The sequence below is a fragment of the Python bivittatus genome, unplaced genomic scaffold, assembly GCF_059951505.1.
Source record: "Python bivittatus isolate LINGU-HERP-01145 unplaced genomic scaffold, Pbiv_v1 ctg000220_np1212, whole genome shotgun sequence".
NCBI classification, from domain to species: domain Eukaryota; kingdom Metazoa; phylum Chordata; class Lepidosauria; order Squamata; family Pythonidae; genus Python; species Python bivittatus.
The window spans coordinates 6,087,985-6,098,053 of NW_028277048.1; positions in this window are offsets into that span (position 1 = coordinate 6,087,985).

Genomic DNA, 10,069 nt, shown 5'->3' on the forward strand with positions numbered 1-10,069 from the left:
TTGCATCTTCTGCAATATGGGAACAACATTACAAGGTGATCAAAGGACATTTACTGAAATGCCCCCACAACACTTGCAGCAGCATGACAGGGAAGGGAACCACACTGTGTAGTTGTAATAAGCCCCTTTGTGCCATTGTATCCTACCAATAGTTTGAAAAGGGCATTGAATCTCCAAAAAACAGCTGTTATCATTCTACGGGGAGTCAACAAAAAAGTTCCAAAAATAACCAAGAAGTCCTGTCTGTGAATCACTTTTCCCCAAAACTGCCAGTCTATCATTTTCTTACAAAAATTTATTGTGGATGATAATTATTATAACTATGTATGTTCAGGTTTGTTATTATTAACTGTAGCTAAAATTACCTGCATTTTCTTTTGGCTATTGAAGATATTTAATCTGAATGAAAACAATTGCAGGAAAAGACTGAGAAAGAAATACACCACCCCAGATGTTGTAACTTTTAAATTCTCCATGATTTATTAATAGGTTGTAAGCAGAAATTAACATGCATTTTTCAGTACCATTAGCCTGCAAAACTATACTATATGCTTGAGCATCTGCCTCCTCGAAGACAGACTTCTACATAACTTTGCATACTATTTGGTTGTTACATCATGCAATTTTAAGCATGTTTCAGTCACAAGTAACTCCTGTTGAGTACTTGTTCCAGCACAAGTTTATTTAAGATTGCTTGCAATGTTATATTTGTTTAATCAAAAGCAAAACTCTTTTTTGTGTGGAATTTATTTTCAATCAAGTTGTTCAGGATTGAAATTTAAGCATATAGGTAATTTATTTAAATTTATATTACTACTGGATATCACTTGATGCAATCCTTCTTGCTGCTATTCTCAGGCCTCAAATAGTTATACACAACACACTTAAACCAAAATCAAACATTGTCTGAATTGTGTCAAGTGATCTCAACTGTTGTTATGATGAACTGTGGCTTATAGCTTAGCATGTTGTTTAAATCCAATCAATTATGGTTTTATTCTATCAATTGTGTTATTACCAAAGCTGGAATAAGGCAGCATGATGTTCCCCAGATATCACCAGGCCACCTGACTTGATTAAAAAAGAAGATATAAATGGGAAAGTAGCATGCTGCATAGTTGAAGGCCAGCCTCTAGCATCAGCCTTATTTTCAAGAATATCTGAGACTCACATGGACTTGTGGCAAGCCAGTAAAGTGTAGAAGTGAAAGTACTGGACTTGGAGAGCTTCACATCTATCTCCACCCATCAAAGCTCACAGGGTGGCTATGGGCCAGTCTCAGTTCAACCTACTCCGCAGTTAAGGGTGTTCACTGGGATGTCACAAGTAAAAAAGGTGCAGGGCTCTGATTGCATGGCCATGGCCACCTTCTTGACTTTTTTGACTTTGTACCATGGATGTCCCTGCTCATAGGGTAGTGGTGGAGAAAAATTGGAGGAGGGAATGCTAGGTATGCTGCCCTAAGCTCCTAAAGAAAAGGTAGGATATAAGCTAACAAATACAGAAAGAATTTGATGTTATTATAATGTAAAAACAAAGGTTAGCTGAATAAACTGGAGTGATCAAAGACCATCCTGAGGAAGATAGAAGTGGAGAGAGAGAACACTTCACCTGGTTGACATCGTAAATGGATGTTTTGAGATACAGCCACTTGCAACGTGCTTTAAAATTTACAGATGTATCTTCTGCTCCCAAAATGTTGTCTGCCCCAAACAAAATGAACAGGAAATCCATTCTGCAGGGATGAAGTGAATGGAATAATGATTTTAAACAATTTCTAGCAGCTGTGGGCTTAGAGATTTGCCCTGGTTGCTCCCAGAGTATTTGTTGACTGTTTATAGGCACTGGTGCCTTTTCACTTAGCTGTTTTTTTTTTTAATAAAATGATCAAAATATCATCCTAGCCTCCACATTTCTCTCATCCAAAGGAAATTATACTGTGTAATGTTGTGCCTGATAGTTCTCAGTGTGCAGGAAAACCATAACAGTGTGTATCCACCTTCAGGATGACATTCCAAACTCTCTGATCTCTAGTTAATATATAGTGTCCTTACCTGGCTGATTCCATGCAGGTAGAATACAGATGTATTGCACCTGTTTGATATTTACCTGTAAACAGCATAAAGAGCAGGGGTTACATCACTGCCAGTGGCAGCTTCTACAAAAATCTGGAGTACTTCTGGATAGCACCAAAGAGGTACAGAAAACTCTTAACTCTCTGCTCCTATCTAGTGGTTGTCTAAAAGTCTGCAGTCCAGATCTAGCAGTCCTAGGCAGCGTACAACCCCCATCTGTAGCCTGGCCAAGGGAAGCCACACTCCACTGGACACAGGCACCACCTGGCCTTGGAAACAGACAGTGGGCTAAACCCTGCATTTAACCCTTTGATAAAAGCAAGGCCCCTTTTATGCTTAGGTTTTGGGATGGTGCAACTGGTGAGAGGACAGAGGGTTATCCCAGGGGAAGACTCTGGGATTGTTGGCAGGGTTGCTTTCTTAACCTTCCTCCAGGTGAGAGGGGGTGCAAAGGCGTAACTGGAGCTGCAGCGAAAGCCCAAAAAGAGTTATGAGTGCACCCTGCCTGTGTCTAGCTGAGGGATAGACAGGAGCCCAAGTCCAGCAGAGCTACAGATTAGGCTTTTAATGACTGCCTTACCTCATGAAATCTGTCATGGAGGGCTTCCCTCTTTTAGTATCTCATTTTTGTTCATTGCTATGCTTGTTTGGCTGGCTCGCATTTGTTTTTTGTTTCCTAATTTGTGCTCCGTTTTTGTGTCTTCTGGAGAAGTCATCTGTGGTCTGAAGATGAGTTATCTTTTTCCAGTGCTGCTGGTGCCCCTATTTAAGTAATGTGGGACAGAGGAACAGCTGGGCAAAGCAAAGAGGCAGAGATGTTAAACAAGATGGGATAACTTCACTTACAACGGTTCCTACCTTCATCTACCAGGAACCTAGGGAGCCAGGTGAGTTACCACAGGTCTTGATGCTCCTCCTGCTGAATGCCAGGCATTCACAATAACACAACCTGGGGAGTCCATGGGATCATGTCAGGAAGAGGCAGAGGTTGGGAGGGGCTGTTGGGTCCTACCTAATGCCACCTGACTATGCCATAGAGGACTGGTACAGACCTGCCAGTTGATGTCATGAACATTCACATGCTGTTTTCAGATTGCTCTAATGGGAAGCAGTACATACTCATTGAATCTTGCTTTCCAGCATCTCTATTTGGAACTATCAGTTTGAAGGGCAGTGTACCTAATTTGGAACAGTCAGCTGAAGACAAGAATTCTGCTGCCTTCCCACTACCTTGCAGAGTCCTGAATAAGGCCACCAAGGAGTGTGAGAGGTGATGGTGGCAAGCCCAAAGATTTTAGTTTGAGGGGCTTTCAATGGTTATGTTGAGATCACTCTAACAGGAATGGCTCAGGATTTCAACACCTCTATGGGCTTTACACCATCTTAGAACTTATCCACGAGGCAGGCCATTTCCTTGATCTGGTTTTTGTCCTGGAAGAGAATGGTTCATATATAGAGGACCCAGAAGTGACACCCGTGTTACTGACAGAGTATTATCTAGGGAGGATTGGACTGTGGCAACATACAGTGGGGCAAAAAAGTATTTAGTCAGCCACCAATTGTGCAAGTTCTCCCACTTAAAAAGATGAGAGAGGCCTGTAATTTTCATCATAGGTATACCTCAACTATGAGAGACAAAATGGGGGGAAAAATCCAGAAAATCACATTGTCTGATTTTTAAAGAATTTATTTGCAAATCATGGTGGAAAATAAGTATTTGGTCAATATCAAAAGTTCATCTCAATACTTTGTTATATATCCTTTGTTGGCAATGACAGAGGTCAAACGTTTTCTGTAAGTCTTCACAGGGTTTTCACACACTGTTGCTGGTATTTTGGCCCATTCCTCCATGCAGATCTCCTCTAGAGCAGTGATGTTTTGGGGCTGTCACTGGGCAACATGGACTTTCAACTCCTTCCAAAGGTTTTCCATGGGGTTGAGATCTGGAGACTGGCTAGGCCACTCCAGGACCTTGAAATGCTTCTTACGAAGCCACTCCTTCGTTGCCCGGGCGGTGTGTTTGGGATCATTGTCATGCTGAAAGACCCAGCCACGTTTCATCTTCAATGCCCTTGCTGTTGGAAGGTGTTCACTCAAAATCTCACGATACATGGCCTCATTCATTCTTTCCTTTACATGGATCAGTTGTCCTGGTCCCTTTGCAGAAAAACAGCCCCAAAGCATGATGTTTCCACCCCCATGCTTCACAGTAGGTATGGTGTTCTTTGGATGCAACTCAGCATTCTCTCTCCTCCAAACACAAGTTGAGTTTAGACCAAAACATTCTACTTTGGTTTCATCTGACCATATGACATTCTCCCAATCCTCTTCTGGATCATCCAAATGCTCTCTAGCAAACTTCAGACGGGCCCAGACATGTACTGGCTTAAGCAGGGGGACATGTCTGGCACTGCAGGATTTGAGTCCCTGGTGGCATAGTGTGTTACTGATGGTAGCCTTTGTTACTTTGGTCCCAGCTCTCTGCAGTCATTCACTAGGTCCCCCCATGTAGTTCTGGGATTTTTGCTCACCGTTCTTGTGATCATTTTGACCCCACAGGGTGAGATCTTGCATGGAGCCCCAGATCAAGGGAGATTATCAGTGGTCTTATGTGTCTTCCATTTTCTAATGATTGCTCCCACAGTTGATTTCTTCACGCCAAGCTGCTTGCCTATTGCAGATTCAGTCTTCCCAGCCTGGTGCAGGTCTACAATTTTGTTTCTGGTGTCCTTCAACAGCTCTTTGGTCTTGGCCATAGTGGAGTTTGGAGTGTGACTGTTTGAGGTTGTGGACAGGTGTCTTTTATACTGATAACAAGGTCAAACAGGTGCCATTACTACAGGTAACAAGTGGAGGACAGAGGAGCCTCTTAAAGAAGTAGTTACAGGTCTGTGAGAGCCAGACATCTTGCTTGTTTGTAGGTGATCAAATACTTATTTTCCACCATGATTTGCAAATAAATTCTTTAAAAATCAGACAATGTGATTTTCTGGATTTTTTTTCCTCATTTTGTCTCTCATAGTTGAGGTATACCTATGATGAAAATTACAGGCCTCTCTCATCTTTTTAAGTGGGAGAACTTGCACAATTGGTGGCTGACTAAATACTTTTTTGCCCCACTGTATGCCCTTCTGCAGAGGTGGCGACCAGATTAGATTGGTCTACCACTAGAGGCTGATACATCATGCTAGATTCCAGTGAGTTCCAGGAAATGCTTTCTCAGACTTGACTGGCTACCCTGTCAGTGATCTGATTGAGGAGCAGAATACTAAAGTTTCCCAGGTAAGTAATAGAACCCTAAGCCATCATGGTATGTAAGGAGCTGTAGAGGCCAAGTTCAGAGGCAAATCTGATAAACAATAGAGGCATCATCCTAAAATCTGTGTTGTACAATCAGAAGAGGCACTGGGTGCCATCCTTGATCACATCTGTGGAGAAACTCCAAGGAGTTTTCTCAAGTTCTTGGACAGATTATTTAGCCTTTAGAGGCTCCAGCCAGTGTCCAAGTTCCATCTGAGCTTTCTTATGAACAGGCTGAGCAGGTTCTTCATGGACAAGGTAACTTGGATTTGTGCTACCTTTGTTGTCATTTTGAGCAATGCTATATCCTATACATCCACAACATTAATAAAAATTGTCTGGGTCAGTTTCATAGTTTGCCTTTTGAGAAAGTAGATGAGATTTAGGGGAAGCAGTGGCAAACTGAAGACAGCTCTGCTGAGAGCAGAGCCGACGACCACGACAGAACGAGAAGTCAACGAATGGACCAGCTTCTTGGAATTCCTTTCTGGACAAGGAGAGGACTTGGGATTGCCCACAAGTGCTCCAGACAGTAGCTCCCCACAAGGAGACCATAAGACAGCAGTCTCCAGCAGGCTTAGAGTTCTGGGAGCCGAGGGATCGCCATCTTTGCCCAAGCCATGGTTTGGCGCCTTCAAATGGACAGTGGGTTCACATACTTCCTTTCTCAATCACTTTTGGAAATTGCTTGTTAACAGCTTATTGGATATTAAGAACCTCCAGAACGGCAAGTTTCCTTCAATCCTTAGCAAAAGAAGTTTCATGCAAGTTTAAGGACTTAGAAAACTGTTTTGGAATAAACAGCAAAGGGTGATTAGAACGTTGATTCTGGAAAGTTATAAATGGACTAAGGGGCCAGATGGATTTGAAATAAGATTTTGAAACTAATTACAAGAATCTTTCCTGTGGAAAAGTGCTGTTGTTTAGAATTTTACTAAAAAATTAAGATTTTGAAATTAAGTATAAGAAATCTTCCCATGGGAAAACACTGTTGGCCAGAAAAAAACATAAGATGGGACTTTGAAGGTTGAACACTAGAGGGAACCAGAAAGAAGTAAAACATTATAATTAAAGGAGAAGAGACCCACTAATGGGGCAAATTATTCTAACGTGGGATGAATTTAAGGATATTTGGGAACAATGCACTCAGAAGTTATTTTTAAGATTGTCTACTATCATAAGTGGATTTAAAAGATCTGGATTTAAAAGAGACTTATAGAAGAGGAACGTTTTACTGGGCAAGGCTGAGACTAAGGCTGATTCGAATGTGGATTTAAAAATGACGGGTTACAAGAATGATATGGATAAAGATGTTACACTGGATATACAAATAAAACCAGCTGATGTCTTAATAATTAAAAGAGATATGCAAATAACAAACCAGAAGAGTGACTTGGATAACTTTTTCATTTTGGACTTACAAAAGAGATCTATGAAAGTTTTGAAGGTCTTTCTGAGAACAGACAGATAAAATGAAAAGAAATCAAGTTCTGGGACACTGTTTAAAGGGATTCAAGATTGTTATAAACAAAGGGAAGGAATGTAAAGTTGACTTTATTTGATCAAGGTTAAAATAGATATGTTGTTGTTTCTGGTAACTCTTAATGGATTTTGCTGATCAGGACCGAATGGCAAAACTTTAAAGATTTGTTTATAGATAAGAGATGAGATAGGGGAAGAAGAAATCTTTTGTTGTATTTTTAGGTAAAGTGATAAATTACTCTATTAAAAGTAAAGGAACATAAAGTTAGTTTATTTGATTATGGTTAAAATATATATGTTGTTATCTCTGGTAACTCTTGGACTTTTGCTGATTAGGATTAAATGATGAGGCTTTAAGAATTTGTTTATAAATAAGAGATGAGATATGGGAAGAAGAGAGCTTTTGTTGTAGTATCAGAGAAAGTGATAAGTTACTGAAATTATTTATACTTGTCATGATGAAGGGGGAAGTTATTTCTTTATATATCTTTTTTCTTTACCAAATTTTAAATTTTTTTTACACTTTTTCTTCTTTTTACTGTTTACCATCAAACGACAACATCTGCCTATCCCAGGTCCTTGGGAAGGCCTGGATAGGTGGATAAAAATGCCAAATCCAGTCAAAATATCTGGCTGACTGTGGAACCAATAACAATTTATTAAACTTGTATGCTGCCCAACTTTCAACAACTCTGGGTGACTCACAACAAAGAAATTACAATAAAACATTAACAAAAATGGCAAGCATGATGAAGTGAGGGGTCTCACTCTCCCTTGTCAAAGGCCTGGGTGAAGAGCCTGGAAGAGCAATTCTAAAAAAAAGCAGGGGGCACCCGGATCTTAGGGGAAACCTCATTCCAGAGGGCAGGTGCTGCTACAGGGAAGGCACCCTTCTGGGGTCCCGACAGATGACCTTGTTTAATTGAAGGAACCTGGAGTATGCCACCTTGCAGTATACTGGGACACCAGTAAGGACAGTGGAGCCTGAAATAGAAGAATTAGATCCACAGGATGTAGTCCCAAGGACATGGTCCTGTGCAAAACCATTGAAATTAGCTGCAGCTATCACTCCTTGCCTTAGGCACCAAGATACTAAGCAAACTACATTCCAGAAACAGAAACGAAGGTTGTGCAACAAGTTTACACTGAAAGAGAAGTTGAGAAAAGACCTACAGCGTTGCTTCCTGTTTTACTGTTCCACCCAGATATGAGGAAAGTTGCTTTACAAGATTGCTCAAAGGTTCACAATACTGTATGATTCTTTCTAAAATCTAAGCTCCACTGTAGAATTTGCTCCCTCTTTTCCAGTACACCAAATTCTTCATACACCAAAACTTGGTTGCTCAGTTACTCACCTGCCTTTCCACATAGCTTATGCTACATACAGCACTAAAAAAAAAAACCTACGGTCAGATGTAATTTCTACTTGGCTTTGCAGAAATAAGGCAAAACAAAAATGACATCTGCAAAAAAATGAAGTTTATTTCTGAGAGAGAAGAAAATCATTAAGAATGAATAGTGAACAAAAGAAATTCAGTCCTAACCGTCTGGGCACCTAGGGTCAATCTTCCTTATTGGCATATAATTTAGGGACTAGTCATTTCCTTGTATCTCCTTGCTTACTTTTTTAATCTTACCAAAGTTAAAATGAATTGACCTGAATAAACATTTTCTACTCTATTGCCCTGAATAAAAGGAAGAATGAGATTGTACTTGACCAAATAACTGCACATAATTGTGTTATCATCAGAAGGCAGAAGAACTTCAGAAGTGGTGCAGTGGAAACATGCCTTGAAACAAGAATCATAATCAGGTTCATGGATTATACTAAGGAATGTTTTTTTTAAAAAAACAAAAGTACTTTAAATAAGCCGCAATGACTGGGTTTACGTGTTGTGCTAGACCAGGGGTCCCCAAAATCTTCAGCTCATCGACCCCTTCATGAAGTTTCAGATTGTTTCATTGACCCCCAAACATTTATTATATGAAAATAATTTAATAACTACTACTTTAACAGTAGTACAATAATAACAATAATGGATAGTCCCATCAGCCCTTGGGGGTTGATATTGATCACTTTGGGGAACCCTGTGCTAGACCATAAAACATGACTCTAAACCACACTGACTGGGTTCACATGCTATAGGAAGTAAAAATGAAACACTGTACTAGGCAGATATAAAAGCAGCTCCTAATATTTAATCATCAGCAGAGATATCAAAATACAAGCTTGCAACACAAAAGATGGCTACGTTCACACAACATATTAAACTACACCCAAAGAACCCACTTTATGGTTTAATAAATGAAGTGAACCCAGCCAACTGTAGCTTGTTCAAAAAACAATGGCTTAGCACCATGTGAGAACCCAGCTGAGGTACTGTCTAGGAAATACTGAGTTGTCACAGGCAGATACTGAGCAACTGTAGCTCATACTAGCTTGCTAGAAAGGTGAATCTGTAGAATTTCTGACAAATGCTTTCACGGAGGGAACTTTTAATTATGGGGGGGGAAAGCAGTCCACCACAGATCCTCCCTAAGAGCACATACTAGCTTTTCGAATGTCCACTTTGTCTGTGGCAGACCTTCTTCTAAAAATACAGCCACCTGATTTATTGCAACAAACCCAAGACTTGGAGCGCTGAAAGAATGATCCCTTTTAGGTTGCAAATCCTATCCTCCTTTACGGTCAGACAGGTATAGGATCGCACTGCACAAGAGGAAATTTAATGCGACTCCTCTCGGCCTACTTTCTCAAATGTAAACAAGCGAAGGCGAGTCCACAGAAGCTGATACTGTAGCATCCGGCCCTCCCCCGCTGCCTTTCCCATGCGCTGGACTTCCTCCCATAATCCCCAGCCAGCAGCATGGTCTTTGGAATGCTGCCCGGGGAGTTCCAGGAGCGGAATTCCAGCTCTTCAGGAGACCACGAGGCTGCTGTATCTACGTCTACCGCAAAGGGATTAGTCTTCAGAGGGGGAGAGCAAGACTCTTACTTGCGTTGCCTCTAGCGCGCCCTTTCACTACCTAAAGCAGCTCCCCCCCCCCGCTCTCTGCCCCCCGCCCCATCCCGCGAAACTGGCTTGTTGAAAAGAGCCCCACCCACCCGGCGGCGAGCATCCAGCGGCGCTCCCGATTGGCTCCGGGCTCCTCGAGCCGGCACCTCCGACTGGGGGAGTTGGGCTTGCAAAGGGCGGGCGAGGCGTCTGTCA